The 22,960-nt window shown below is 39.6% G+C and overlaps 1 long non-coding RNA gene across 1 annotated transcript in view; it reads left to right on the top strand.

Moving 5' to 3' along the window:
* LOC116574224 overlaps positions 1–13,169 on the top strand; it is an 83,992-nt gene extending 70,823 nt beyond the window's left edge. The window contains exons 3-4 of the long non-coding RNA XR_004279156.1: positions 6,200–6,326; positions 12,983–13,169. This is a non-coding gene — a long non-coding RNA (uncharacterized LOC116574224). The remainder of the gene's footprint in view (positions 1–6,199; positions 6,327–12,982) is intronic.
* The last annotated feature ends 9,791 nt before the right edge of the window (positions 13,170–22,960 follow it).

The following is a 22,960-nucleotide window of genomic DNA, read 5'->3' as shown; positions in this document are numbered from 1 at the left end:
AAGGATCCTGCTGCCTCCTCTCTCTCTGCCTGCCTCTCTGCCTACTTGTGATCTCTCTATCAAATAAATAAATAAAATCTTTGAAAAAAAATTAAAAAAAAGATAAATAGAACTTTCTAAAATATTAAACCCATTTATCAGAATTTACCATTAAGAACATAAAAATGAAAGCTATAGATTAGAAGTATTTAATACACATATATATACATATAATATATGCATATGAAAGTATTTAACATCTGTAAATTTACATCTATACATTATATATATAATATACATCTATATATTTATGTATAACATATATGTATATGTGTATATGCATATGGATCTGAAAAATGAAGTATAAAAGATTTCTACAAATCAATAATAAATAGCACAGGTTTTATTTTTTAACAGGCAAAATTCAGTCAGACACTTCATAAAAGAGTATGTATCAATAACTAGTAGGCACATGAAAAGTTACTCAACATTGTTTATCAGGGAAATGTAAAATAAAACCACAGTGAGGTAGCACTTCCACTAAGATGGCTATAACTGAAAAGCCAAAATGTTGGAGACAATGAAGAGTAACTAGAACTTTCATATTTTGCTGGTAGGAGAAAAAGTGGTAGAGCCACTTTGGCAATCTAGTTGACGATTTCTTTAAAATCTAAATGAATGCCATATACCCATTTTATAATACTCCATGTGATCTATTCATTACACTTTTAGATATTTACCCAACATATGTTCATAAAGAAACTTATGCATGAATATTTGGTGTAGTTTTATTCATAAGAACTAAAAACTGGAAAAAATACAGGCACCTATCAACAGATAAGAACGGGTAACAAATTGTGCAAATAAATGTAATGAAATTCTACTTACCAATTAATAGCAAAATATAATTTACACAGCAATATGGATGACTTTGGGAACCATTATTTTGAGAAGAAGCAGTAGACTGCAAAGAACCCACACGAAATGTTTTAATACAAATGAACTTTAAGAACAGGCAAAATAAGGGACTCCTGGGTGTCTCAGTCTGTTAAGCATCTCACTATTTAGCTCAGGGCATAACCTCAGTGTCCTGAGATCAAGTCTCATTTCAGGCTCCATGCTCTGTGGATCTCAGCTTGAGATTATCTCCCCCCTCTTCTTCCTGCTTGTGCTCACACTCTCTCTCACACATAAGTAAATCTTAAAAAAAAAAAAAAAAAGAGAGAGAGAGAGAGAGAGAGCAAGAGAGAGAACGGGCAAAACTAATTTATGGGGAAAGAAGAACAATTATTGATAATGTTTACAGTAGAGTCTGGTTGAAAAAGATACGAGAGAAATTGCCAAAGTGATAGAACTTATCTGTATTTTGTGGAGGATGTGGTAGGTATACATTAGTGAAAGCTCACAAATTACTACATTCCAGAACTGTGTAGTTTACTCAAGTCATCATATATCAACATGTGTCATTTTATATTATGTGCTTGTGGAGTTTTATGTAGTAAGGTCTTAAGAACTATAAACATTTTGAGATTTCAGCCTATTTGTAACTGGACAAGTTTGCCTCCCAGTTTTACGGATGGTGGCAGAAGAATCAAGATTTCTAGGTTTGGGTCAAATTCCCATATTACTTATGGTATAAGAGGCAGGATGACCTGTATGTGTGCATCAGTTCTCTTTGCTCCCCAAGTCCCATAAAAGGAATGTGGAGGGGCCCAGGTAGATGCTGCAAAAATGCCCTGGGTTTGTATCAGAGCTAAGGAAACATAAGCCTAGGGAACCCTCAAGTTTCTAAGCAGGCTGCTAGCAAACTTGCCCCCATATTACCTGCAAAGAGGGAGTGTATTATTTTGTTAAGGAAATGCATCTATTCTCTACCCTGAGTAGAGACAGGATATCTATCTTCCACGGCTGTTCTCTTTACAAACATCCTTGAAATGATACCTGGAAAATGGTGATTTTAGTTATGAAGAAAGTCCATGGAGAATCGTCTCCCAACATTTGGATACTTTTATTCAAAGATTATTTGAGAAAATACTAAATCTGTTAAAATATTTTTGTTTTATTTTAACATGTATGCATGTGTGTGTGTGTAAATATGTTATATTATGCCAATTTATCGATCCATACACATTTCTTAGGAAATAATGTAGAACACCAATACTGTCTGTTTTTAGGGATTAAAAAAGAATAAGCTTTTTAAAAAGACTTTATTTAAGAGAGAGAGAGAGAGAGAGAGAGAGAGAGAGTGCATGAGCAGGGGGAGGGGCAGAGGGAGAGAGAGAATCAGACTCTCTGCTGAGCTGGAAGCCCAAGGTCAGGGGGTGGGTTGGGGCTGTCTCCACACAGGGCTTGATCCCAAAATCCTGAGATCATTAACCTGAGCTGAAGTCAGATGCTTAACCAACTGAACCACCCTGGCACTCTTCCTTTTGATTTCATAGACATTTAAAGATGTTAAGGTCAACTATCATAAATTATATTCTGGAAAAATCAACTTTGTTAAATATTGGATTTTTTTATCATGGTTTTTATGATTTAATGTTTTTTCTTTACCTTTCTGCATTCTCATCAAATCAAAGAGGATGTAGTTTTGGGGAGTATTTTATTTTCTCATTCTAAGAATGATGGATGTATTTTGAACTTCCTGGTACTCTCCTGTTTACTGAGGGAATGCTAGCACACAGTCTTTAGAGGTAAAACATATATGATAGATTAAATTCTTGTGGAAAAGAAAAGTTTCAGTCAAGAAAACATTTATCTCTTTTTTGAGAAATGAAATTAAAGCATCTTGATTATAGCAATGGGTATGAAAGTTCAACACTAAAATAACACTTGATTTTTGGGTGCCTTATCTTTTATTATTCTCACAATAGCAACCTACAGAACAAAAGAGGAAGTTTATAAGAAAGATGGAAAAAAATAACAAAGTATTTCCATTCTTGGTGAGAATTTATGAAACTATGTCTCTATAAAAGAATTATCAGTGAAAAACTCGACATCCTAAGAGTCACTGAAATTGAGGTACATTTTATAATTTTTACATTCTTTTGTCAATCATGATGTTTAAAAATTGCCTTCCTAAAAACTACACTTTAATATTTTATACCTTGCTTTTTAAGAGTGACTCATTTTAAACAACTGAGAAAAATTTACAGACGGAGAAACAAGAACAAAGGCACCTTATTTTGACGAGAGAAATAGATTATAAAACAGGTGCTATTTATCTGTAAATTAAATGACTCCTTATCAATTCACTAGCACCAAAATGAAAACTGAAGCTATTTAATAAAAAAAAAGAAAAACAGGAAACAACAAATAATGCAATACATGCTGTGATGCACACACCTGTATGACATGGAACATATTTCAGGTTTTGTATAGGTAAATATAAAAAGAAATATCTTTTCAGGTAGCACATACAAAGCTTCATCAAAATTTTTGAAATTTCAGGTATCTAAAATAGGGTTTTCTGCTTAACAACAAATTTTGTTTGGTGCACTTTTGCCCCAAAAGAAATAAAGCAGCATTTAATGTCTATAATGAACTCAACCATTGTCCCCAAATCTACATTCAGATTCGATTCTGAGGCAGCTTTTCAGCATTCAGGTAACCGTGGATCTAGGTTTCCTGTCTAACCTTAGCTTCTGGATCCTGCATTGTCAACTCTATTCTGTTTGGGGATCCTCTCCATCAGCACCTCCATTTTTCTTCAGAAAAAGTGGAAGGTCGAAAATTAGAACAGGAAACTGCTTTGCATTTTTCACCTGCCCATAGCCCCTCCAGACATTTATGATGTGAGGAGGAGCATTCCACCAAGCAAAAGGCTTTTGGGGTCTTATTGTCAAAAGAAAAGATAGCAAACAATCAAAAAAACTATCTACTTAGAGGTTCAGGGAAGGATACCTTGTTATGGAGAACTTTTCACTGAGAATAAAGGCAGAGCTTCTGGCACTCCTGAGACTCAGGAAGGATACAGCCTCTGGGGTGACAGTGACAATGACTTCTGTAAAGGACACAATAGTCTCACCCTGGAATATGCCTCAGGCGTTCGCTGTCTCCTGAGCTATGAAAAGGAGCTGTTGGGCAGGGCTGTATGGAGAGAATGTCACTTCACATTTAAAAACTTTTCAATTTCACACTATTGCCCTCAGGAAAAATCCAAACTAGAGCTGACCTCCAGGTATCAGCCACCCTTAGCTCACATTTCTTTGCTTTCCCTCCCTGCTTATGCTCCAAATCCGCTGAATACCTTGTAATTCTTGAAAGAATTATGCTTTCTGAATCTCAAGGTTTCAGTCTGTGTATTCATGTCATTATACACTGTGTAATAATTCCTTGTCTCTTTCTTTCCACAGCTTATAAGCTCTTTCAGAAAAAGAGACTATTTCTTTTCTGCTTTCCTATCTTCAGCCATTGGCAAACAGTAGCAGGCAAGAATATTAAATGATTTAATGAATTAATTCCCAAATGAATAAAAATTAGAATTTTAAATTAGGAACTTTGTTCTGAGAATTGTACTCTCTATCTAAAGATTGTAACAACTGGTCAGATAATAAGAATGCGGAGGCATCCATTATGATAAAGGGGCCTTCCTACTCATGGCTCTAATTATCCTTAAAGGACTATTACATGTGTTTGGTGTTGAACTATCACTGGGAACTAATTTTCTTTTCAGTTAATAGAAAGCAGACATAAATATCAGTTTTACAAACAAAGGTAAATGAACTACGATTGCATTATTTGAATAAAATAAACAACTTTCAGATTATTTGAATAAATACTGATGTTTTCTTCATCCTTTAGGACCACTCTAGCAAGTGGGATAATACACTAAAAGCTTGTCTACAGATAAAAATATTTGATATCAAAAAGGAAAAAAAAAAAAGCCATACAAATTGTCAGTATAAAGCTAGCAGACGACCCCCCATCCCCACCACCTCCATTATTAGGCATTTTGAGAAGCACCTACAGTCAAGTGTTTACTCTTATGTTTTAATTGGGTCAGGTGACAGAGTTCTTCATTAAGCACTTGGCTGCTGAGTTTATCGAGTTTTATATTTCATTCATGCAAAGATGGTAATTCCTATGTAATCTTTTTTGCTAAACACATTTTTTGAATATTATCCATTTCTCCAGGGAAATTAGTTCTAGCATCCCTATGATCAAATTAAAAAACAAACATAACAAAACAAGCAAAAAACCTCCCAGTGCAAATTTAGATAATGGTTGGTCATAGCTATTTATGTAGTATGTATGTACTTATTAATAGGGACCTTCAAATGCTAATTATCCACTTCCAAAGTTGCGAACCAATAACCTAGATATGCATATGTGTATATTTTAGAGTAAATTTCAGATTTTTCTTTGTGTAAATAGCCAGTGGTAGAATTACTGGAACATATGGTAATTGTATTTTAATTTTTTTGAGGAACCTCCATACTGCTTTCCACAGTGGATACACCAGTTTGTATTCCCTCCAATAGCATATGAGGGTTCTTTTTTTCCATGTCTTCACCAACACTTGTTATTTCTTATGTTTTGTTTTGTTTTTTTAAGTTATTTTTGACATTCTGACAAATGTGAGATGTTATCTCATTGTTGCTTTGAATTTCGGTTTCTGATGATAAATGATGTTGAACATCTTTTCATGTGTTTATTGGGCATTTGTGTGACTTCTCTGAAAAAAATGTCTATCAATTGCACTGACCATTTTTTAATTGGATTATATGTTTTTTCGGCTAGTAAGTTGTATGTTTTCTATTAATTTTTTCTACTAACCCTTTATTTGAGATGTCATTTAAAAATATCTTCTCCCATTCAGTAGATTGCCTTTTGGTTTTGTGATGGTTTCCTTCACCAAGAATTTTTTTAATTTAATTATTTTAAATTTAAATTCAATTAATTAACATAATGTTTTATTTGTCTCAGGGGTACAGATCTGTGATTCATCAGTCTTATATAATACCAAGTGCTCATTTCAACACATACACTCCCCAGTGTCCATTACCAGGTACCCCATCTTCTCAGCAACCTCACCTCCAGCAACCCTGTTTTGTTTTGTTTTTCCCTAGGATTAAGAGTCTCTTATAGTTTGTCTCCCTCTCTAGTTTTGTCTTGTTTCACTTTTTTCCTCTTTTCCCTATGATCCTCTCCCTTATTTCCCAAATTCTACATATCAGTGAGATCCTATAATAATTATCTTTCTCTGATTGTGTTGCAGAGAATCTGAAGCAAATGAGGAAACTCAAGCAGCACATGGAAAATCAGGGAAAACTTAGCTTTATTATCACCAGCGGGCCCAGCGGGATCACTCCCAAAATCTGAGCACCCAGCCTTTGTTGGGACGGGTATTTATAGGTAAATTAGGGATTTTTGCAATTTCTCATAGCTGATTGGCTTGGGGATCACATGGCAGTTATTAAAGCTATGCGGAAGTGACTTGGTGGAGAAGTGCCAAGTCATCCTTGGTGATTCCTCATCTCAGTGAGGTGGCCATTTTGGGCTTTTCTGCCTCATGTTCCCCCTCTTGATGATCCATAGAGTTAACATAAAGATCATCATTTATATCTAGAGGCCGATATCCTCTGAGGGCGAGGATGTGCACAGTCGTGGGTTGGGAGACAGTTTCCCTGATAAAGCAAATGAGGTCAGTGAGGATGCAGGGGCCTAGGGTTATCAAGAGGAACAGGGATGGGAAGGCCTGCGAGGGGAAGTAAACATGATGTCCACTTCTGGGGATTAAATCCCCAGGCAAAAAGTTCTTCTCGGTGTTGTTGAATGCAGTCTTGAAGCTCTTGAACCTTGGAGGTGACGATCCCAGACTGGTTGATGTAGCAGAAGCATTCCTCCTACAGGATGAGACAGGTTCCTCCCTTTTCAGCAGTGAGGAGATCTAGGGCTCGTGGATTCTAGAGGACTATTGCTGCCAGACTGGAGAGTTGTGTCTGGAGGGATGTTAATGAATCTGTGATACATTCCATATCATTGCTGAGTTCCTGTGAAATCTTGAAGTAAAAGTTAAAGGAAGTCCTGAGGCCTGATGTGCCAGTAGCTACACTGGTAAAGACTCCATCATCCACTGGTGGCCTTTTTTTTTTTTTTTTTTAAAGACACTTTGGACCTAATGTTAAGTTATTTTAGTCAGCGGCTGTCCCATAATGAGCTTTGAGGGTCCTTTTATCAGGAGTACTGTTGTATGCTTAGAAAGCCTTTGTTTACAGTTGTATCTCAATAGAGGTGGTTTCTAGGATAAATATAACTGAAAAATACTGTTAAGCTCTTTGTTTGAGGCATTAACATTCATTCTAATTACAAGGGATCACTAGCAAGTGGGAGAAAACTTGTCTCAGGAGATAAGGTTATCTCCAAGTGCATTACCCAACTAATCATAAAGCAAGTGGGGTCATCTATTATCTCCACAAGTCCACAGTTAATCTTTTGGAGTGGGGTATGCTTCTGGCTTTTGGGGAGTGATTTCATTATCCCAGCCACACAGAACTGGTCAAGGTGATAAGTTACACAACTATTGGGCAATCGGTCCCATTTTCCAGCTGTTTAATCATATACCATGGGGTCCTGTTATTATCCCCACAGAATATTAAGCAAGAAGATCATCTAAATGAGCTATTTTGTAACTTCTCTGAAGTTTACCTCAAGTTGTCTAGGTTAGATAAACAACATTAAAATGCAATTGAATCTAGAACCCACAAGTTGTGTTATTGAAACATAATTTTTCTGTCTAAAATGACCCTCATTTTCAGAGATAGCCAAATCAGGACTAGTTTATTTGAAGAACAAGTCCAGTTTTTAACAGATTTGGACTAACTATTTTCATGAGCTCAGCAAGAACAGTGAGTGATCATATAGATCTTTTAGAATCTGCTTTACTGGAACTTCTCATAAGGAATCTCTAGGTTGGATTTTTTTTTTTAATTTTTATTTATTTGACAGAGAGAGATCACAAGTAGGCAGAGAGGCAGGCAGAGAGAGAGAGGAGGAAGCAGGCTCCCTGCTGAGCAGAGAGCCCGATGCGGGACTCGATCCCAGGACCCTGAGATCATGACCTGAGCCGAAGGCAGTGGCTTAAACCACTGAGCCACCCAGGCACCCTCTAGGTTGGATTTTTAAGTAGCCTCTCTAGGCTGGAAGCCAAACCAACTACTTGCCATCAGACATGCCTGTATAATGTCTGTAGATTTGGGCAGATTCCTCTTCATGAGGTCCCCAAAGCATTCTGAGGTCCCTGCACCTGCCAAGAAGTGACATTCTTTACTCACCTGGTGAGGCTGCTGAGAACTCTGTAAGCAAGGTTTCAGGCCAATAGTTCCAAGGGATTTTATGGCTCCATGTTTTATAAAGTCAACCTTAGTTCCTTTAAGCTGTCTGGTCATATCTGAGACTATGCATGTCTTTCTCAAATATTATATTCCAGTCAAAGGCCTGGTAAAATAACCCATGTTTCCAATGGTGTCCTGTTACAAAGAGAACAGATTTTTTTTTTTAAGATTTTATTTATTTGAGAGACAGAGATCACAAGTAGGCGAGAGGCAGGCAGAGAGAGAGGGTGGGGGAAGCAGGCTCCTTGCTGAGCAGAGAGCCTGATGTGGGGCTTGATCCCAGGACCCTGGATCATGACCTGAGCCAAAGGCAGAGACTTTAACCCACTGAGCCACCCAGGCACCCCAGGAGAACAGATTCTTATTGAACTTATGCAAATAACTCATTGTCATGGAAGAAAGAATACTTACCTTTTGAGTTTTAGAGGGTTCCGATAGAATATTTGAACACTTTGATTTGTTTACAAATTAATATTTTACATTTCTGTAAGTCACAGGTAACTAAAGTAAAATTTTCCTTAGTGTGGAAGAGAAAACATTAGAGAACCAGTAATGTTTCAAAGAAAAGTCACAACACTAAGAGACACAACACTATAATCTTTCAGTTCATTTTGTCCCATGCTACTAATTCTGGCTTAGTTTGAACACAGCTTTAGTTAGTTCTGGAAATTCTTCCCCATTTCAGTTTTAGGATTTTTAATATATTGAATACCTGTATTTCTCCTGAAAGTCCTTCATATGAATCTCCTTCAAGGTGAAACTCATTTTACAGGAGAATTAAAACAATTATAAATGAAAAAACTTAGAACAGATATGGTTAAAGAGCTGAAGCAATGAGAGTTTACAATTTAGCTAGCAAGGAAATCAGGTTATTTCTGTAACACATAACACTTCAATAATTAAATATCAAGTTTGATAAATACTTTATCAAAACATTAAAACCTTGGCAAATTGTTAGGTCAGCGGCCTTGGGAATGCAGAAGGAACAATAAAATGGCTGCCAGACTGCATCTTCTCCCTACCAGGACTTTCCCACCAGAAAGACATCTGTCAAGGACACGTCACCTTGAGAAAACCAAAACGTATGTGAGAAACAGAAACCAGCCACTTTGGGACTTTCCAACCCCCAAACTCTAACCTTACGAAATATAGTTATGAGCTCCTGCCCTGCCTTGGCCCAATAAAAACTCACTCAACCCCTTCCCATACGTGACTTCCCCAACTCTCCTCTTCTGAGTCGCGGAACCTCGCCCGAGGGCACCTTTAATAAATCTTGCCTTGCACCTATCTCACCTGGTGTCTTGTGTATCTCGCCTGTAAAATCTTACATTTGGTGCCAAAACGCAGGAGGAGATCATTCCCCGACCCTGGTGAGGAAGCTCTCTTCTCTCCCTACTTGGACCTGGACCTGCCTCTCCGAACGCCACTTCTGAAGCTATGGTGAATTTCCCCCAATTCTGCATCTCTCCAGAAAGATCTGTTCTAATCATGGCTGTGTCTGGGCCTACCCCGCCAGTCACCAGGTGACCTCTGCAACTTTGGGAAGTGGGAGATGTCCTAATTTTGTGGCAGTCAACACTGTCTTTCCGCAACCCAGTGTTGGACGTGGGGACACCTTCCTCCAAACCTCAGATTGCCCAACAAGGAATCATGGGGACCTCCCAATGCAAATTCAACCCCAAAACATCCCTAGGGTGTCTTTGGCTAAATTTAAGACCCTGGAACTGGACCAGGACCTATGAAAGCAACATCTCATACATTACTGTACCATCACATGGCCACAATACCAATTAGATAACCAATCCCAATAGCCTCCGGAAGGCACTTTTGATTACCAAATTCTCACAGACCTAAATAACCTTGGCAGACACCAAGGCAGATGGGCTGAGGTTCCTTATGTTCAGGCTTTCTGAACTGGCACCCTTATCAACCCTTACCCCTCCCCACTCTAATCCCGACTCCTGAAAAAACTTGCCCCTTCCCATCCTGGTGTTGCCCCCACCAACTCTCCCCTCACATCTCTTTTCAGCCAACCCTGATAACTATATAAAGGAATTCTAATATCTGGCCCAGGCCTAAGACCTTACCTGGCATGACCTACATGTGGTCCAAATCACCACCCTCACCAATGAGGAGAGGGAGCACATTCAGTCTGCTGCCGAGAACATGCTGATCAGGTCCATCCCACTGATGCCACCATGCCCATTGGTGCTCAGTCCATCCCAGCTGTAGAACCAGATGCGACTATCAGAATGGCCAAGATCTCCCTCTACCTCTCCCTCAACTTCTGCTCACCTCCTCCTCCCTCTACTCCCCTCTGAGTCACTCTCTATCCCTGACTGTCTCCCCTCTGTAGACCCACAGGTATTGGATATTTTCAGACCTGTAATAGCAACCCACCACACCCCAGTCAAGATACGACTCAAGGACGAGTGTACATTTCCATCCTGCCCACAATTCCCTATCTCAATGACTCACCGCCAAGGACTTAAGCCTATCATCAACCACCTTTGGCAGCAGGGTCTCCTTATCCCCATTAACTCTTCATGCAACACTCTTATCCTTCCCCTTAAAAAACCCTCAGGAACCTATCGCCTGGTACAGGACCTAAGACTCATCAACAAGGCAGTAGTCCCACTCCATCTGGTGGTTCCCAACCCCTACACCCTCCTTTCCAACATCCCCCCACACACTACCCACTTCTCGGTCCTGGATCTCAAAGACTCATTCTTTACTATCCCCCTCCATCCAGACTCCTATTTTCTCTTCACCTTCACCTGGGAGAACCCCCCCAAAATATCTCTGGATGGTCCTATCCCAGGGCTTCTGTGATAGCCCCCATACCTTTGGTGAGGCCCTGGCCAAAGACCTCCAATAGTGCACCCTCCAGGCCAGCACTCTCCTCCAATATGTAGATGATCTCCTCCTCTGCAGCCCTTCCCTCCCTTCCTTTCAGGAGGATACTGCCACTCTGCTCAATTTCCTGGACACCAAGGGATACCAAGTGATGCCTTCCAAGGCCCAACTCTGTACCCCCTCAGCCACCTACTTGGGAATATTACTAACTCCCATTTCCAAATCCCTAACAGGAGATCGTATCCACCTCCTACAAGACCTACAACCTCCCCAGAATGTGGAAGACATAGTGTCATTCCTAGGACTGGGGGGCTTTTTTAGATATTGTATTCCCAATTTTGCCATTCTGGCCCAGCCCTTATACCGGGCTGCCAAAGACACACCACAGGGACCTCTAACTGACCCAGGCTCTGTCAGACGTCTGTTCTACCAGCTCAGGAGCCACCTCATTTTGGGACCAAGTCTGACCTTTCCCGACCCTTCAAAGCCTTTCCATCTTTTCACTGATGAAAAGCCTCCTGGCCCAACTGACTGGTCCCACCTACTGGGCGGTGGCCTATCTCCACAAGCAGCTAGACTTCACCGCCCAGGGATGGCAGCCCTGCCTCAGGCCCTAGCAGCAGCCTCTTCTCTTACAAAGGAGGCCCTCAAACTTACCTTAGGACAGCCCCTTACAGTCTTCTTCCCCCCTCGACTGGGAGACTCAGTCAGCCATAAGTCCTTGGCACAACTCACTCCTTCCCATCTTCAGCTCTACCACCTGATGTTCATAGAAAACCCCCAGGTCACACTCTCTGTCTCCCCTCGCCTAAATCCCACCACCCTCTTGCCAAAACCCTCTTCTACCCCCACTCTTTTCCACTTCTGCTCTCAACTCCTGGAAGAACTTACTCCCTCCCATCCAAAACTTTTGGATCGGCCACTGCCTTTCCCCAATCTCACTCTGTTCCTGGATGGGAGCTCCCTTAAAGTGCCGGATGGACAGTGACACACTGCCTATGCAGTAGTCACCCTAGACGCGGTCATAGAGGTGGCCCCTCTTCCCATCGGGACTACTCAAAAGGCAGAACTCATAGCTCTCACCAGGGTTTTTCACTTATCTAAGGGCCAATGGGTCACCATCTATACTCACTCCAAATATGCTTTCCTCATTACCCACACCCACTCTGTCCTTTGGCGAGAAAGGGGAGTCCTCACAACCAAGGAAACCGCCATAGTCAATGGGCCCCTCATTGCCAAATATCCTGAGGCCCTCAATCACCCTTCCGAGGTGGCTATTGTCTACTGTCATGGCCATAAGACCTCCAAGGACCCCATCTCTTTAGGTAACAATGAGGCCTACTCTATTGCCCCACAAACGGCTTTAAACTCCTCACCAGCCCCCCTCCTATTCCTCAACACACCCCACAGTCCCTCGTACACTGATGAGGAGATTCGGGCCCTTGAGACATTAGGTGGCAGGTTAGGCAACAAGGGATAGTATTATGTCCAGGACAAGATTGCCCTCCCGAATGGCCTAATCCACACCCTCATTACTGACATCCACCAGTCTCTCCACATTCATCCAAAGGCCCTATACCATTTTCTCCAACCTCTATTTCACCACCCCCTCCTCCAAAAGACCATTAAGGATGTACACCAGGCCTACAGAACCTGTTCTGTGGTCAACGCCCAGGGCAGCCTCCACAGACCAGGACCCACCCATCAGCTCCGCAGGCATCAGCCAGGCAAGGACTGGCAACTTGATTTCACTCACATGCCTCGACACAAAACCTTCAGATACCTACTGACTCTCATGGACACCTTCACAGGCTGGATCGAGGCATTCCCCACCACTAAGGAAACTGCAGACATGTTCGCCATAATTCTCATTGAGCACATCATCCCGATATTTGGACTCCCTCGAACCCTACAATCAGACAATGGACCAGCCTTCATCTCCAGCATCACACAAGTGTCCGAGAGCCTCAACATTACCTGGAAACTTCATATCCCCTATCAACCCAAGTCCTCTGGTAAGATCGAGAGGGCCAATGGCTTCCTCAAGGAGCAACTCACTAAACTCACTCTTGAAACTTGCCTCTCTTGGCCAACCCTTCTCCCACTAGCACTCACACGACTCAGGGCCTCTCCTTGCAGACCTTCAGGACTCAGCCCCTTTGAACTCTTGTACCACCAGTCCTTCCTGCTCAATCACAAACTCTCTGCTTCTCCTCCACTCTTCCTATCTTATATGCCCTATGTGACTCTCCTACAGGCCCTTTTAGGGTCTCATGCAGATGCGACCATCCCTGCCTCGAACAGCCCTGGCAGAGACTTCCCCCAGGCCCTAAATCCCAGGGACCAGGTTCTCCTACAAGAATTTCACCCAAAGTCCTTACAGCCCAGGTGGACTGGCCCCCATACTGTTATTCTTACAACTCCCACCATGGCAAAACTTCTGGGGCACCACCCATGGGTACACATCTCTAGCCTAAAGCAAGCTGGACTTCCCAGACCCGGGGCCCACATGGTTGGGGATTTCCGGCACCACTTCTCCTCACCCTCCTCCTTCTACTCCCCCACCCCCCGTAGCTGCCCCTCCAGTGACCCTGGGTTCATGTGGTGCTTCTTCCTGGAAGAAACTTGGACCCATGGGGATATCACACGTTCTAGTCACCTGGTCACCACAGGTTGCCAGCCTGGAGGGTGCCAGCCCTAATGGAAATGGCCATCCTCAGTACTCTCCTCCCCCAACAAAAAGGTCCCTAGCCCACTCCATAGATGCTACCTGAGATTTATCCAAACAGCTCCAGACAGCCATCGAGGCCTCAGCCAAGTCCTTGGCATTCCTACAGTGGCAGATTACCTCAGTGGCCCAGGCTTGCATACGTGAGGTTTCCAGAGTCACTGTCAACCAGCTCCTCCTGCAGCCGTACTCCCACCTGCCCACATCTGAGGAACCCTATGACGATGCCCCCACCAGCAGGAAGTAGCCAGATCTGAGTCGCTGCCCCTATTATACCAAAAAGGTCAGAATTTTAGGTCAGCGGCCCTGGGAATGCAGAAGGCACAATAAAATGGCTGCCAGCCCACCATCTTCCCCCTACCCAGGACTTTCCCGCCAGAAGGACATCTGTCAACGACCTGTCACCTTGAGTAAACCCAAACTTATGCAAGAAACAGAAACCAGCCACTTTGGAACTTTCCAACCCCCAACCTCTAACCTTACCAAATATGGTTATGAGCCCCCGCCCTGCCTTGGCCCAATAAAAACTCACTCAACCCCTTCCCACTCATGACTTCCCTGACTCTCCTCTCCTGAGTCTCAGAACCTCACCCGAGGATGCCTTTAATAAACCTTGTCTTGCGCCTATCTCGCCTGGTGTTGTGTGTATCTCGCCTGTAAAGCCTTACAGAAATGTACAGAATCTCTAGTATAGTTATAGCATTTACCCAAATGTAACCCAACGTTTATCATTTGTTTAGCAGTACTTCCTGAGTAACTTATCATACCAAGGAAAAGCCTAATGAGTTAAAGAGATTTCATTTACAATTTAAATCTTGTCAACATTTGCTAAAATCAAGACAGTTTTAAAGCGCATGCCTAAATATAATTAGGGATGTTAAACACCCGATATAGGCAAAATGTGGAAAATGGTTTTTCTGGATAGGCAAAGAGGAAACAACTGTTTACATTTTGTTCTTAGCAGCAGATCAATTAACCTAAGAGAACTTTGTCATTTTAAACAGAGCGAAAACCAGCTTTCTATACCAGTGTCTGTTTTTTTGCTTTGTTTTGTTTTTCATTTCAATCTTAGTCCGTTGTGACCACACTTAAAATTCTTTTGCTGAATATTTCCCTTCACAAACCTTCTACAGCTTTCCTTTGCGTTTAGGTTTTGTCCCAAGCCATTTCCTTCCAAATAACCATCACATATAAGACCAAATTACCTTCTTTTCCTTCGACAAAATGCATTCCCATTCCTTATATCTTTCTCATATATCTCTTACTTTTCCACATACAGAGTTGTTTCCCTTATTTTCATCAGTCATAGTTACAGTTAGCATAATTTTGTACTCTTAGAAACACCTCAGTCTCTAGTGATTGCTAAGTATTAACCAATTGTGAATGGTTACAACAGAATTCTTTAGATGGCAAAGTTATGAATCAGTTAAGCACAAAACATGTTTACCAGCAGATTTAAATATTATTAGTTTCTTTGCAGTAATAAGTCAAAAGCAATGTATGGCGCTATGTTTCTCTGGCCTCTAGGAGGCATTGGTGCACCATATAGTCTTTCTAATATACACTTCCCCTGCCCTTTGTACTTAAAAAACTACTCCCCCACCACCCACGCACACAAGAAGATAGCCTTTTATTTCCAGGGGTGTAGGCAAGCTGTCCCAGAGAATCCAGCCTTGGGTCCGCTGAAATCAGTGGGGCATGCCTAAACCCTAGGGTAGGTACTCTGTTTGCCCTGCATGGCCTGGCTTCTGTCGTATGCTGGTGGCACAATGGGCCAGTGGGGTTGGGCTCCCCAGTCAGGGAACCAAATGCGGAAAATCTGAAGCGGCTGAGAAAACTAAGGCGGCACACAGGAAATCAGGGAAAACTTGGCTTTATTATCACCAGCAGACACAGCGGGATCACTCCCAAAGTCTGAGCACCCAGCCTTTGTTGGGACAGATATTTATAGGCAAACCAGGGATTTCTCCTGGTTTCTCACAGCTGATTGGCTCAGGGGTCATGTGGCAGTTCTCAAAGCTATGAAGAAGTGACTTGGTGGAGAAGTGCCAAGTCATCCTTGGTGGTTGGCTCCTCATCTCAGTGAGGTGACCATTTGGGACTTTTCTGCCTCAACTGACTTATTTCACTTAGCATAATCCACTACAGTTCCATCTATGTCTTTGAAAACCCAATAGTTTAATTTTGGTTTTGTTTCCTTTGCCTGAGGAGTCATATCTGAAAAAATGTTTTTACAGCTAATGTCAGAGGAATTAGGACCTATGTTATATCCTAGGAATTTTATGGTTTCGGGTCACAAATATAGATTTTAGTTTATTTTGAGTTTATTTTTTGTGTATAGTATAAAAAGTGGTCCAGTTTCACTCCTTTGCGAGTAAGCTGTCCAGTTTTCCCAAGACCACTTGTTAAAGAGACTTTTTCCCATTCTTTACCCCTTTGTCATAGATTAATTGACCACAGAAGTTTGGATATTTTTCTGAGCTCTCTATTATGTTCTCTTGAGCTGTGTGTCTATTTTTCTTTCAATACCATACTGTTTTGATTACTACATTTTTTTGTATATCTTAAAATCTGGAATTATAATACCTTCAGTTTTCTTTCTCTGTGTCAAGATTGTTTTGGCTATTTGGGGTCTTTTCTTGTTCTTTGCAAATTTTAAATCATTTTTTTCTAGTTCTGTGAAAAATGCTGTTGGTATTTTGATAGGAATACATTATATCTATAGATTTTTTTGGATATTACTGACATTTTACAATATTAATTCTACCAATCCATGAGCTTGTGATGTCTTCCCATTTGTTTGTATAATCTTTAGTTTCTTTCATCAATGTTTTATAGTTTTTGAAGTACAGTTCTTTCACTTCTTTGGTTAGATATTTTATTCTTTTAGGTGCAGTGGTAAATGGGATTGTTTTACTACTTTCTTTTTCTGTTGTTTCATTATTAATTGGTAGACATACAATAGATTTGTGTACATTGATTTTGTATCCTGAAACTCTACTGAATTCATTTATCAATTGTAATAGATTATGATGGAGTCTTTAGGATTTTCTAAATATAGGATCATGCCATCTGTGAATAGTGAATTTGGATGTTATTTTTTCCTTTTTATCGTTTGATTGCTGTGACTTAGATGTCCAGTACTGTTGACTAAAAGCCAGCAGAGTGGATATCCTTGTCTTGTTTCTGATCTTAGAAGAAAAGTTCTTGGTTTTTTATCATTAATGTTATGTTTATGATTTACCATATGATGTTAGGGTTTTACATATATGGTCTTTATTATATTGAGGTATATTGAGGTCTATATTATATTGAGGTATGTTCTTTCTAAATGTTTCTAAACATAGCTCTAAATGAGGTATGCTCTTTCTAAACCTACTTTGTTGAGATTTTTTAACATAAATGTATGTCGTACTTTATCAAATATTTTTTCTTCATTTATTGAGATGGTCACAAGCTTTTTACTGTTTTTCTTGTTAATGTAATGTATCATGTTGATTGATTCATGATTATTGAACCCTCTTGCATTCCTAAGATAAATACCTATTGATCATGGTAAATGATTTTTTTTAACATATTGTTGGTTTCAGTTTACTAATACTTTATTGAGGATTTTTACATTTGTCCATTGAGATGTTTGCCTGTGGTTTTCATTTTTGTTGGGTTTTATAATATCTTATAATAGCTCTATCTGGTTTTGCTATCAGGGTAGGCCTGGCTTCATAAAATGAATTTAGAATCTTTCCTTCCTCTTCTGTTTTTTGGAATAGTTTGGGAAGAATAGACAAGATCTCTCCTTTTAAAGTTCATTAGATTTCACCCGTGAAGCCATCTGGTCCTAGAGCTTTCTGGAAGATTTTTCTTTACTGATTTCATGTCATCACTAGCAATCAGTCTGTTAAGGTTTTCTATTTCTTCCTGATTCAGTTTTGGAAGATTATATGTTTCTAGGAATTTAACCATTTTTTCTAGATTTCCAATTTGCTAGTATATCATTTTTCATAATCACTTAGTGTCCTTTTTATTTCTGTGATGTGGGTTGTTATTTCTCCTTTCTCACTTCTGGCTTATTATTTGAGTCCTTCCTTTTTTTTTTTTTTTCTTTTTTTTTTTTTCCTTTTTTTTGAAGAGTCTGGGTAAAGGCTTGTCAATTTTGTTGATCTTTTCAAAGCACTAACTCTTTGTTCCATTGGTCTATTCTTTGTTTTTGTTTTTGTTTGGTCCCTATTTCATTATTTCTCCTCTAATCTGTATTATTTCATTCTTTATACTAGCTCTGAGGTTTTTTTGTTCTTCTTTTTTTAGCTCCTTCAGCTGTAAGATTAAGTTATTTGAGTTTTTTTTATTTGTTTGTTTCTTGAGATAAGCCTGTATCACTATAATCATCCCTCATAGAAGAGTTTTTTTGTCACATCCCAAAGATTTTGGACCAATGTGCTTTCATTTTCATTTATCTTCCTGTAGTTTGTATTTCTTCTTTGATTTTTTTGTTTTGTTTTGTTTAACCTCTTCATTGGTTAATAGTATATGTTTGTGTTCTCTCCAGATTTGTTTTTCATTAGTTTCATTAACTTATACTATTTCATTAATTTATACTGTTGTGGTCACAAAAGATGCATGATATGATTTCAGTCTTTTTGAATTTGTTGAGACTTGTTTTGTGGCATAATATGTGATCTATTCTAGAGAATGTCCATGTGCACTTGAAAAGAATGTGTATTCCTCTGTTTTTGGATGGAATGTTCTGAATATGTCTGTTAGAGCTATCGTGTCTAACTAGTCATTCCATACCACTGTTGCCTTATTGATTTTCTCTCTGGTTGATACAGCCATTGATGTAATTAGGCTCTACTATTTTTGTATTACTATTGATTTCTTCTTTTATGTCTGTTCATATGTTTCTTTATGTATTTGAGTGCTCCCATGTTGGGGGCATAAATACTTAGTTGTTAGATTTTCATGTTGCTGTATTTCCTTATTTATGTTGTGCTCTTTGCTTTCAATATGCATGTGTCTTTAGGTCTGAAGTGTCTCTTATAGGGAGACTATAAGTGGGTCTTGCTTTTTTTATCTATTCAGTTACCATTTAGTCCATTTACATTTAAAGCAATTATTGATAGGTATGTACCACCATTTTGTTACTTGTTTATAGTTGCTTTTATAGTTCTTATCTGTTCCTTTCTTTTCTTGCTCTTTTCCCTTGTAGTTTGATGGATTTTTAGTGGTATAGTTGTATACCTTTCCCTTTATCTTTTGTATATCTATTTACAGGTTTTTGGTTTGTACCATTAGATTGATATGTAACATATGCATATAGCAGTCTATATTATGTTGATGATTGCTTAAATTGAACCCATTCTAATAATACTAAATTTTTGACAACCTCTCACATTTTATACATATTATGCCATACTTTATATCCTTTTATTTTGTGAATCCCTTGACTGTTTTTATAGATATAATTGATTTTACTATTTTACTGCTTTTGTGCTTTAACCTCCACACTGTTTTTTTTTTCTTTTCACCTCCCTAATGGTTTTATAAGTGATTAATTTACTTTTATTTGTTTGCATTTACTTATGAAATTTTTTCCTTTCCTAATTTTCTTACTCTTGGTTATGGACTTTTATTTCTCCTGATTATGGCTTTTCTTTCCACTCGAAGAATTCCCTTTAACATTTCTTGTAAGGCTGGTTTAGTGATGATGAACTCCTACTTTTGTCTGGGAAACTATCTCTCCTTCATTTGTGAATGATATCCTCACTGGATAGAGTGTCCTAGGTTTTTCCTTTGAATAAATCATGCCACTTTCTTTTTGCCTGCAAAGTTACTGCTGAAAAATCTGCTGATAGCTGTATGGGGTTTCCTTTGTATATAACTGCTTTCTTTTCTCTTGCTGGTTTAATTTTTTTCTCTTTTCCACTACTTTTTGCTATCTTAATTATTACTGGTCTTGATGTGGATGTCCTTTGGATGATTTTGCTGGTGGTGGTGGTGGGGGGGTGTCTCTCTGCTTCCTGAATCTGGATGTCTGTTTTCTTCCTTAGATTAGAGAAGTTTCTCAGCTATTATTTCTTCAGTAAATTTTCTGCTTCCTTTTCTCTCTCTCTTTCTCTGGGATGCCTAAAATGCAAACATTATGCTTGATGAACTCCCTGAGTTTCCTTAACTTATTTTCATGTATTTTTTTTTTAATTCTTATTTTACTGTTCATCTTAGTTGGTTTTTATTTCTTTGTCTTCCAACTCACTGCTCCATTCTCCTGCTACTTCTAATCTAGTTTTGATTCCTCTACTTTATTTTTATTTTAGTTTTTGAGTTCTTCATCTCTAATTGGTTCTTTTTAATATTTTCTATCTTTATTGAAGGTCTCAGGGAGATCCTCCCTTCTTAAGTCCAGTAAGTATCTTTATGACCATTTATTTGAATTCTCAATGTCTGTCTCATTTAGCCCTTTTACTGTATTTTTATCCTATTTTTTCATTTGGAACACATTTCTCTTTCTCATTTTGTCTGTCTGTGTTTGTTTCTATGTATTTGGAAAGTCGTCTATTTCCTGATCTTGAAAGTAGTGGCTTTATGAAAAAGAGGTCCTGTGGTGCCCTGAGGTGCAATGTCCCCTGTTCACCAGAACCTGGTACAGAAAAGATGTCTTCTGTGTGGACTGTTTGTGCCCTACTGTAGTGGCTGAGCTGCTTTTACCTTTAGTCATGCTGGCTGCAATGGCCCACTTTGCCTGTTGTGAGCAGAGTTCGGTCCCTATAATCTAAAGAGGTCAGTCTGGGGCTGCCTTGAGATTATAGCTAAAGACCGGGTCTGCCCCCAGAACTTTTGCTGGGGATACAGTCTGATGGAATGGCACGGTTCTCTCCTTGTACTGCCTCCTGTGAGGTTTTTGTTAGTGGGTGGAGCCAGCAGGCAGATTAATGTCTGCCTCCAGCCTACTGCTGGGCCTGCAATGAAACTGGTATGTGTGCTTATTGGTTATCTTCACCTCTGCCCAGGAAAGGAGTCACTTTGGAATGGCACTGGTTACTGTCAGGGCTGCTTGCAGAATGAAATGTGTCAGGAGCCACTTTGGAGGGATCCTGCAGAGTGGGGTGGATTACATGGGGCAGGTCTGAACGAGAATGTGGAGTGAGGTGTGTGGTATTAGCAAACTAGGTGGAGAATGTTGGAGCCAGTTCCTGTAAGTGTCTGGATATCAAGGCTGGTAGATAGGGGCAAGGAAACAGTGCCTACAGCTCTTTCATTCTTGGAAAATCTGTCTCCTGCCTCTCCAACACATTTTTTAAGATTAGTAAATAAATCTTATAAAACTAGCTGACTTCAGGAACTTTTTAAACTGCTGCTTCTGTGCTGTACATCAGTGAAGTTGTTAGTTCTTTAACTGTCTCTTTAAGAGCAGGGACTCAGTTTCCTATCACCCTCCAGCTATTCCAGAGAGGAGCTTGCTGATTTTTAAAGTGTGTGGATTTAAATCTCACTAATGGTATAAATTCATGAAGTTAACTCCTACCTGTTTTCAAAGCTAAATGTCATGGGGACACATCTTCTCATTGTAGGTTCCGCATGTCTGGGATGCTGGTGTGGATTCGGTTCCCATTCATTCTCCATGCTTGTTGTGACCCTTTATTTTGTGGTTAGTCTCACCAGGAGTTTGGTTACCAACTGCATCTCTGCCCCTCCTATCACTTTTGATGTGGCCTCCTCTCTACAATTTACCATGAAAGTCTTTAGTACCTATCTTCAGTCCATTTTCTGGATTAATTGGATGGAGTGGCTTTTACCTTGTTGTATCTCCAGATGTGGTGAGCTTATGCTACTCCTACTCCGCCATCCTTAGAGGCTCCAATCTCTTCAAATTCTTGATATCAGGAATAACTACACTCATGAGTAGCTGACGAAAATTAAACATTTTTTACAACCATTCAAATTTAACAATACTTAAAATTACATTACTAAAATCCATGTTTCAGGAACATCCCTCTATTGGATAGATGGGATGCTGCCTGATTCATGAATAATTTAATAAAGCCAATTAGATCTTCAGATTTTAAAATGTCTCTTCCCTTTTTTTTTCATTAATATAATGTTGAAATAATAAATTAATTTGATTCCAGTTGAATTTTTTTCACCAATTATTTCAAAAAAAAATTAAGAAGCTCTAGTTTGCAGATTGATAGAGCAATCCTACTGTAACCAGCTTGGATGCTACCAAAAGGGTATATCGACCACAAAGAAAGAAATGTATACCATACATGAGAAGTTGGATATTCAAGAGTCTGCAGACTAGATCTGTGTCTAGTGAGGTATACTGTTCAGTTCCTCCACTCCTTTACACCAGTGCCCACTTCTTTTCCTGACCTACTATTGGGCTGCATGCTTTGTTTTCCAGACCCTGAGACATTAACTCTAATTATCTGACCAGGTGTTTTATCCACTGTGTGCTATGCTGCTCTCTGCTGATGCTGTTGAAGTCAGTATCTTCAGAATAGAAATGATCCTTGACCATGTTCAACACATTTTGTCAGGACAATGGGTTAAACATCACTCTTGCTTTCTACCTGCAGTGACCACAAGGTTTGCCATCTAACTTTTCTTTAAAAATGACATTCTACAAAGAGCCCTCAGATGAGGTTGCTTATGGCCAGCGATGACAGGCCTAAGCTCTCTCACCACCCTAGGCACTGGCCCACTACTCCAGGGATAGTATCAGTTTCCTAGTGCACATGTGGGATATAATTGCTGGGAAGCTCGATATGGAAAGCTCTTATACCATAGAAGAATGCTGTGGTAGTCCATGTTAGGACTGTAGAAGGTTCTGGCTCACATGAAAAAGGATATATTAACTATAAAAGAAACCCTAAAAATTGGTGGAAACTTAAATATTACTTATTCATTCAGTGTTATATAAAACTCAGAAAGTTAGAAATTAAATCAATCTGGATTTAAATCTTAGATCCACAACTTTTTTAGCATGTAATGCAATGACCCAAAATTTATTCCTCAGAATTCTCATATTCTATAAAGGAAAACAATAGCTGTTTCAGAATAAAGC

Source organism: Mustela erminea, chromosome 15, assembly GCF_009829155.1.
Source record: "Mustela erminea isolate mMusErm1 chromosome 15, mMusErm1.Pri, whole genome shotgun sequence".
In the NCBI taxonomy this organism is placed as follows: domain Eukaryota; kingdom Metazoa; phylum Chordata; class Mammalia; order Carnivora; family Mustelidae; genus Mustela; species Mustela erminea.
Note: the sequence above shows the minus strand (reverse complement) of the source record. Positions and strands in the feature narration are given on the sequence as shown.